General features: G+C 36.2%; 1 protein-coding gene across 5 annotated transcripts in view; it reads left to right on the forward strand.

Annotated features, from left to right (window-relative positions):
* The first annotated feature begins 1,898 nt into the window (after positions 1–1,898).
* CDH12 (cadherin 12) overlaps positions 1,899–9,771 on the forward strand; it is a 779,090-nt gene continuing 771,217 nt past the window's right edge. For all 5 annotated transcript variants that reach the window (XM_039346743.1, XM_039346742.1, XM_039346745.1 and 2 more), the window contains exon 1: positions 1,899–2,307. The gene's annotated coding sequence lies outside the window, so the exon portion shown is untranslated. The remainder of the gene's footprint in view (positions 2,308–9,771) is intronic.

Below are 9,771 nucleotides of genomic sequence, written 5' to 3' on the forward strand. Positions count from 1 at the left end.
TTTAGTGATGGAGGATGTTCTTCAGGGTAGTCTCTCAGTAGACATTCAGCTATTTTACAAATTGCCAAAAGTCCTTCAAGATTGCAGTGGGTTAATGTGACTTAAAAAATGCAGGAATGGACATCACAATGAACAAGGGCTGCAAATACATTAGAATAGCATATTAATTTGCTAGCAAAATGCCTGTAGGGTAAGGCCACAAGTACCTTCAAGGAAGATTGTTCCAGACAAGGTGTGATCCCACAGAGATGGTACATAATTTCTTCCAACCAAATCTTCAGCCTTGGACTTATCTTTCAGGGCTTGGGTGGAATTGGGCAACAGGGTTTTTGTAAAAGTCCAGATTAGCCTTCTAGTTATGAACTTAGAAATGGCATAGGAGAAACATTTAATTATTTCATATCCTATTTATGAGATATAGTTCCATACAAATTGATATTGCATGGCTGCTAGGAATAGTTTATAAAACAAGTGGAACATCTTATTCACTCTAGAAAAAAATATGAATATATGTTTCTGTTCATGTGCATATGAACTAGCCCTGTGTTTTGTAATAAATAAATAGATAAACAACATTCATGATGTCAGGAGTCAAGGCTGACTCAAAGGATAGAGATGGAGATATGTCTTAAGCTATTCTTTGACTACTGTAATTCAATATATTTTTGAATTACTGGGGATAATTAGAAGAGAGAGATCAATTTAAAGCAAAACGCAGGGGCAGGGAGTTGTTTATGTGAGAAATTATATTGTACCTAGTATCAGGTGAGCTTAATATAGTGATGATTACTTTTTTTTTAGAAACAATCCTTGTGTTGTGAATAACAAAGCATAATGTTCTCTTTTCTCAGAGGTGTAAAATTTCATATCTTTTCATATGAACACATTTGGTAGCATTGCTCTAAGATCTTAGGCAAAAGCTTTTATTGCAGTTTTCCAAGCAAAAATTACATGTAACTTGTCTATGATAACTGCAAATATATTCAACAATGTCCCTTTGCATAAATGGCACAGCATTAGAAAAGCATACACTGGCAGGATTACAGTGGCAGTCTCCAGATAAGATTTCCATATAAAGAGAATATGTCATTTATAAATAGTGTTGCAACTTCTTTCTTTAATGTTCCGGGTGCCTTCTCTTATTTGCACTCCAGATCCTTTAACAAGAAATGCCATCTGGAACTTTGCTAGGCAGCTTTCAGTGTGAAAGTGATCATAGAGATTTTTTTTTTCCCCCCTTCAATGGAATGGTTGAAAAACAATTTGCAGAGCAATACAGGAACAGATAGAGCAATTGGAAGAAATCAGTGGGAAGTCCATGGACTCAGAAACAGAATTGTCTGTCCCTTAGAAAGTGCTGAGCTAGATGAACGAACCAGGTAATAAGACTGGGAAAGATCTCCGCTTGAACAGCCTTTTGAGTTTTAAAGTAAAAAATACCGGGCTCAAGGGATTTTAGAAAATTGTATGAGATGGTCAAACGGAATACCATCTAATACATATGTATATAAAAGCCAATTCACAACATATGAATAGTGGATTGATGTACACTCTCTGTGTATGTTTGTGAGAGAGGCATGGTTAGAGGCCAGCAAGATTTATAGCACCGGGGATCCTTTTTGAGCCTTTTTGCGTTAACGCACTTTTTCTCCTTTAAAGATGCCAGCTTTTTTTTGGGGGGGGGGGGGCTTCTTTGCTTAGTAAAGGCATCTCATCAGGCAAAATAATAGCGAAGCTTGAAAAGTCTCTCTCTCTCTCTCTCTCTCTCTCTCTCTCTCGCACGCACGCACACACAAAGATACACACACACGCAAATTGCGAGAGATTTGAGTTGTAGCAAGGGGTTAAGATTAATTGTCCCCCTTCGCTCGCAACTAATAACCTCTCCGATACATGGTTTGCGTGTCTCTTTGAGGGCGGGTGACAGGAGGGAAATCCTCGGTACCTATTGGCTGGGCTCTATCAGCTGCAGTTTAAGCTCAAGCTGCTGCTAAAGAGCTGTATTGATCTGAAGCGTAAACGTGGAGAGAGAACCAGGAGCCAGATTCCCAGGTCATTTCTGAGAAGAAAGAGGACCTCGGTCAAAAAGAACGTGGTTTCAACCTGCCTGCTCTGTCTTCCTTCTCATCTGTTCGGTGAACGAAAAGAAGAAGAAGGGAAGAAAAAGAAGAAGAAAAAGACTGTGGGGAAAAAAACAGTTTCTTGCTACGGCGGAGCAGAAGCAAGATTCCTTTAGCAGAAGCTGTTGTTATATATTAGCGCTGCTTCCGCTGCTGTTTCTCTTACAGCTGCAATTTCGTACAGCAGGTAAGCCTTCTCCTTCTTCCTTTCCCCCCCCCCCTCCCGAGTAAAACCAAATCGGGGGGATTAAACAGACCGTTTCAGCATCCTGGATTCAGGATTTGTCACTGCTGCATCACCAGATAGTGTAGGACATTGCGAACTAGAGGAGAAGGCATCTGTCTGTTGCTAGAGAAGGTTATCCCACCAACGGTGTAAACGAAAACTTGAATAAGTTCTAAGGAAAGTGGACAAGACTTAGGGAGACAGGCTGCATCATTTGAAATGAGAATATGGGCTGTGAGGTAGCAAAGGATTTTCCTCACCCTAAGGAGGTGGATGCATATATTCATATATACAAGGGTAATCATAATCAGTTACTTATCATTATGTGGCTCAGAGGGCAATTAAGAAATATTTGGTTTTCCTTTTTAACCTACCTGCAGTCTTGTTCTATGAACTAAGTGCTGTACATTACTGGAATTAGGATTTTTGATGTGATTTTAAGCATTCTTGTGGTTTTTTTTTTTTTTTTAACAAATTGATGGCAGATGCTTGGGTGCTAAGATGTTGATCTTTCAATTAAGGAAGGTATTTTTTAGGAGGGTGGTAAAAAAAAAATCATGACAAAACTTTTTTTTTCTTTTTTTTTTTGTAAATCTGATTGACAATTACCTGTAGTTTTCCAAACAGTGATCCTAATTCAGCTAAAGCAAATAAGATTTGCAAGGTCTGAGATCAGACTGCCAGCTCCTTGTCCCATTTATCTTGGCTAAATAAATTACCTGGCAATAGACAACCTGTCCCTCCTTTTTTCAATTAGCCTGATATGAATGAAGTGTAAATATTCCAGAAAGTCCTCTTTTCAGATGCAAAATACTGAGGTGAGAAAGTACAGGTGCCTTTCACTTTCTCTCTGAATGTATAATTTTATTCTCTCATCAGAAATGTGGTTCACAGTTCTGTGACTTTAATAGCTTGGTAGTCAGATTTTTTTCCCCTCCCTGATCATGTGTGCATATATTTTCCAAATTAGCATTCTCACCTAAAAAGAAGTGGTCAATGGATTTTTGAATTGAGGTTCTGTGGTTGTTGTTTTTTTTTTGACAACAGCTTTCTTTCTTTCATCTGTTTTGGTTTTGGTTTTGATACACTCTCTAAAATGAATCCACTGAATGAGGAAAATAGGCTCTGCTTGATGCTGGAAGAAAACCAAAAAGCCATCTGATTTCTTCTTTGCCCTACGTTTTTTTCTACTTCCAGAGTAATGAACAAAAGCCTCCTAATGATAGGGAGACCAAGCAGGTGTTAAGAACAAGCAGTGCAATTTTCAGCAGACACACACTGGATTTTGGACAGACTATTATGAAGAACAAATCTTCTGTGCAGAAAGCAGGAGTTAAGAATTTGTGCATATGATTTCTGAAATGGTCAGGCAGTCTTTCTTCTCCATTAAGACCTGATTAGATGTTTCAGTGGTTGCCACCGTTGATCAAAAGGAGTTCTAGGGTTTTATAACCAGAAAGACAGAAGCCAAATGGTTTTACAACCCAAATCCCAGGCAGTTAAAGGTAGAACTGATTTAGAGTTCCCTGCAACCCTAATAGTTAAACAATTTGGTTTGTGTTCATTTCTACCAAAGGGTCCTTTTTCAGAACTGGTAGGCTAATATATTTTGTCTATTCATATTAATATGGTTAATACAACTAATAGTTTAATGTGGAAAGCTACATTGGAGAAAAAAAAACTATGTTTTTTCCAGTCCCCTCTTTATATTTTACTCCTCCCATTCTTGCCTTGAGGGGGTATTTGGGATTATTTTGAATATCCCTGTGGTATTCTTCCAGGTCTGTGGCATTTCCTGTCTCTTTTGCTAGACTGAGCAGCAGCAGCTGGAGTCTGTAAGATCTCCCATAGCTGATGTTGAATTCACCGTGGCAGAAGGAAGTTCTGCTCACACAATGTGAAGGTCCTGCTAACTCATCCACTCCTTCAGATATACGGCTAACTGCCTGCAGCCCTTCATTATGATCATTTGTTAGAACTGTGTAATTGCTGGTATACATCTACTCAGAGCTTTTGCCTGCCTTCCGGATAAATTTGTCCTTTGCCTGCCAAAATAAAAGCATGGATGTTTCAGTGACCCGTAGTAGATTGAAATGGTCTGGAGACTTACTCAATAAACTATTTACTTTACTTACAGTGACCCAAAGCATAGGATGGTTTGCAATATAGTTCAAAGTTACAAGGAAACTCACATATAAAATGCTGTTCTGCTCCAATTATTAAGTAGCACATACGGCTTCTTTACGTCATAATCCCAACTACATTTACTTAAAATAATTTTCACAATATTAGCCACTAATAGGCCCAGCTGACTTTTTTCAATGTTGTGTGAGCTAATATAGTTTTTGTCAAGGTTTTGTGCAACCTTGGTAACACCAAGAAATCTAGAATTATATGGAAAGAACAAAAGACTGTGATATTACCTTCTCTGGAAATTATCAAATTCTAATCTATACCGAGGAGACTTTAATGGGACCTGAAGTTTCTACTAGATGTACTTTAGCAGTGTGGCTATTTCCCCTTTCATAACTACACAATTGTTGCCTGGCCAAGTGTTAAATAAGATTGCATAACAAGTAATCCTTAACTTACAAACATTTAGTGACCTTTGAAGTTATAATGGCACTCAAAAAGTTATTTATGACTCTTCCACACTTATGACCATTGCGGAATCCATAGTCATGTGATAAAAATTTGGATGCCTGGCAACTGGTCTGTATTTGTGATGGTTTCAGTGTCCTAGAATCCTATGATCAGTTTTTGCAACCTTCCAATCAGCAAAGGCAGTGAGGAAGCCAGATTCACTTAATAAATGTGTTATTAGCTTGATAACTATAGTGATTCACTTAACAATTATGGCAAGAATGGTCATAAAATGGGATAAAATCCACTTAACAACTGTCTTGCTTAGCAACAGAAATTTGGGGTTCAATTGTGGTCGAAAGTTGAGGACTACCTGTACTCATTTAAACAAAATAATACTCTAGTGCAATGGAATAACTGATTTATGCTGGATTATCCTCTTATGTAGAGAAAGTTGCTGGTCTAAAATTCAGCAGATTAAAAAATACTACTTTTCTCTGTGCCTTTTTTTTTTAAAAAAAAAATCCAGCAGTTCATATATGCATTCATTTAAAAATTAAACAATTTCTTAAAATAAAAAATAAAAACCTGGGTTTCAAGGCAAATGTTGTAAGCATTGTGCTACAGCATCATTCATGGTAAAAGAAGCTGTCAAAAATATTAGAGACAAGGGTAAGTAATGACTTAGCTGATGGGACATTCCTACCTCTATAAAGTAGTCAATTAACTGCTGTGGTTAGCCTATAACACACTTTCCCAATAGGAGTACTTTCTATAACTAGAAGACTGTACTTTGGAAATTGTACAGAAAAATGCACACTAAATGCACACTAGCAGAGAATGAAGGATAGATAGTAATGTTTTTTTATTTAAGTTTTATAAATTTATTACAATATAAACCCCCTCCCCCCTCCCCCACTTCCCAGAGCTGATTACAGGATAAAAAATAAAATAAACAAACAATCTAACTAACATAAACCAACTATACTATCAAACAAAACCATAAAACACTTTAATTCCTTCTCCAAACAAATATTAACAAATTAAGATAATAAGATAATTATAACTATTAATAATTATCTAAAATCTACTCAAAAGCAAGATAATACTTTTCAATCTCATATTTCTTCTGAATATAATCAATCCATCTTCTCCAAACCATAATATATTTTTCTTGTGATTGATCCTTCAAAGAGGCAGAGATTTTCGCCATTTCTGCTAAATTAGAAACTTTAAGTATCCATTCTTCCAAAGTAGGCAATAAATTTTTCTTCCAATATTGCCCCACCAATAGTCTTACAGCTGTTATACAGAAAAATGCACACTAAATGCACACTAGCAGAGAATGAAGGATAGATAGTAACGTTGTCCGTCAACCAATAAACCCTCAGAATCTCATTGATATCTCTTTCCAAACTCCAGTAAGAAGTACTTAAACTTATACACTACTTCATAGTGCTTTACAGCCCTCTCTAAGCATTTTACAGAATCAGCATATTGCCAACAATCTGTCTTTATTTTACCAACCTCGGAAGGATGGAAGGCTAAGTCAGCCTTCAGCTGATCAGGATCAAACTCCTGGCAGTGAACTGAATTAGCTTGCAATACAATACAATATGATCTTACTTTTTTTTTTTTGCCTCAAAATGGTAGAAATCCATGTCAGAAACTGTGGATTGGATGTAAAAACTTGTACTTTCCATTCCTAAGTTAAAACATTTGAAAATAGGGCTCAGGTTCAAGTACAGGTAGTCCTCACTGAACAATCATAATTGTAACAAGCAACTCCATCACTAAGAGACATGACTATTGAGTGGGACAACATATGACCATAATGGACTTAAAACCTCACTTCTGCTACAGTCATTAAGCAAATCATCTACAAGTGATTAAGGGAGACATCATGTGACTACAACTTGCAATAACTGCTGGCTTGTCCATTGACTCTGCTCATTTGGGAGCCAGCTGTGAAATGCACTAATAGCAATCATGTGACCATGGGATGCAGCAGCAGTCATAAGTGCAATGATTGGTAGTAAAGTGACTTTTTCAGTACCATTGTCATTTTGAACGGTTGATAAACAGGGCAGTTATTAAATCAGGACTACATGTATATATGTTATTGTGCATACTGTGTATATTCATGCAATATTTACATGCATTGTGTGCATACATCCTGTGATCTACCAAATCAACATAAGATTTAGAAACACAAGATTTCTGGAGGAGTATTGGAATTAGTTACCTCTTGAGTTTGATATACAACTCCCCTAAAACAGATCTTAACCAAAAGAAACTATAAAGAAATAAAGCAAGCAAAAACTGAAAACCATTGTAATAACCATTTCATATTTTAAAATATAGTAATACAGCAATATTATGAATGTTATACATACATAATTCAAATATTTTTGCCTGCAGTTACTGACTTCTAACTTACTGATCTGTACTGTTCTGAGTCATTTTTAATATGAAAATATCTGTTTTAGCCATTCATTTTTATATATACCACAATTGTCTCATAGAAATGCCTCCTTTTTAATGAAATGTTTATATAAAGTTCCAAATATAGAAACATTTTCAACAGTATAATAGAATTTGATGTAATGTACCTATCATGTTCATGGTTCGGCAAAGCCATTTTCCATGCACATTAGTGACCTTTTATGATATGTGGGCAAATACTTCTAAGAAGGAATATTGTCAAAATGTCAGGGTCATCAACTACTCATAATAATAATGACAATTTATTAAATGTATATGCCGCCCAATTCCAAGTGACTCCACGTGGTTTATAAATTGTTAAGAACATTTTAAAAAAAGAAGCAACACAAAAACTACACAGAACAAAAAGGAATTAATGAGGTAGACAAAACAAACATGGTTGGGAACATCTTGAACAATAGCTCATCATCTTTAGATTTTCATACACAGGGTCCTTCGTGTTAAGCTCAGTTCCTGGTAACTTCATGGAAGTGATTCATACAATATTTTTGACTACGGTGTATAAATGTCTTGAAATTGCCTCACAATATTTTGTTTGACTTTCCTGTCTAGCCTATAGCCTTGGGGTTTCCTATCCAAGCAGTAATCAAGTTTGATGCTTTTAGCTTTGAAGCCCAGATAAGGTCAACCAAGCACTGTCCCCCATTCTATCTACCAGCTATTTGGCAAAAAAAGCTCCATAAAATCAAAAACAGTCCCCTTCTCTGCCAGCAACATTAAAGCAAGATTAACAATAGAGAATTGGACCCTTTAGAGTACCCCCAAGTCGGTCAGTATTTCTAAAGGGTAGGAAGTCTTTCTGTTTGTGATCAGAAGAGTATGAAGCTGAAGACCTGATATGATATAAAATGGGAACATATCGTCTAATGTAGGAATGCAACCACAGAAAATTACCAAAGTTCTTGGGTCTCATTAATCTCCATAAAGTATGTCATACATCAAGGGTTGGAGAAAAGCAGATGTAGTAACCAAATGTGACAAAGAAAAGGTTTGTAAGATATGTTAAAATCAATGAAGTCTAACCACATTCTATTAATTTAAAGCATTTGTGAGCTCATTATATTTCCAAGACAGTATCATATTAGGAAACACAAAATAATAGATCATAATATTGTCTGGAGTAAAATGCACTAGGGATTCAACAGCTAAGAAAATCTTTGTCCGGTATATGAAAGATGAAAGTTGAAAGAAAAACCAACTCTGTGGGACCACAGGATCAACAAACTGTGTCTGTGGTAATGGACGAAGTGGCCCAATCTTCCTGCATCTCAACTACCTATTACCTAAGACTCTCCACATTCACAGTCCAGAAATCACAGCCTGCTTGCCAGGTCTGTTCCAACATCCCCATGCTTATTACCAGTTAGCTCCTTTAAAGTTGTAGTACTTGTGTCCTACAGTTCAAATTGTCTTCCCTTAAGTTGGATATCAATCTTCTGGTACAAAAATGGGAACTTCACAATTCTGCTCACTGATATAAAAGAGATGGTATTCAGGGAATGCTACTGAAGCTCTTTACAATGAAATTTGTACTAAAAGCTGCTATTAAATCACATTAGGTACATAAAATTATTTTGACAAGTAAATCATTTTGGATTAATTTATTGGTAGAACACTTGGTTTAAAAGGGCCTTTAAAAATGGAGGAGATGGAAAGATATGCACACAAATGCAACTATAACTGTTATTTTTTCCCTGAAAAATAGGCCTATGTCCTTAAAAAATGAAATATAGGAATTTAATTAAGTGGTTTCCATATTTTTCTAATGTTCATTTAGTGATCATAAATACAGACTATGAGAGAAATGCTGCCCTAGGGGAGAATTTTTTATTTGAGATTCTGCATGATAGCATTTACTTTCTGGAGAAGACTCCTGCCATAAATAGATTTTCACCTTTGTATCTAGAAATGGATCAGAAGCAATGGATATCTGTTCTTAATCTCTGATCCCACTAAGTAGCCTAGTGTTTGTGGTTCGAATAATATGTGGTCCCCAAACCTCAGATTTCAAAGGCATCACAATGTATCATACATTGGCTTGAGGAAAATTTACTTGTAATCATTTAGCTTAATAAGGAACAAAATCTATGAAATTAAAATGGTGTCTTTTCCTGTGACTGGCAGGTAATTGTATATGGAGAGGGATATGGAAATAGTCCTAAAGAAAATATAAGGCGGCCATTAGAAATGAAATATGGTATGAATTTAGATTGAGAAAAGAGGAAGGTGTGAGAAAGAAATTCAAGAGTGCTCTTCTATGTGCTCTTTGCTATAAGATGGAGGGAAGCAGACATGTTGCCAGGCTTTCAAATTTCTGTATTGTAACCTATATCAATA

The sequence above is a fragment of the Crotalus tigris genome, unplaced genomic scaffold (assembly GCF_016545835.1).
Source record: "Crotalus tigris isolate CLP2741 ecotype Arizona unplaced genomic scaffold, ASM1654583v1 scf7180000018018.2415403412:4055106, whole genome shotgun sequence".
Lineage (NCBI taxonomy): Eukaryota > Metazoa > Chordata > Lepidosauria > Squamata > Viperidae > Crotalus > Crotalus tigris.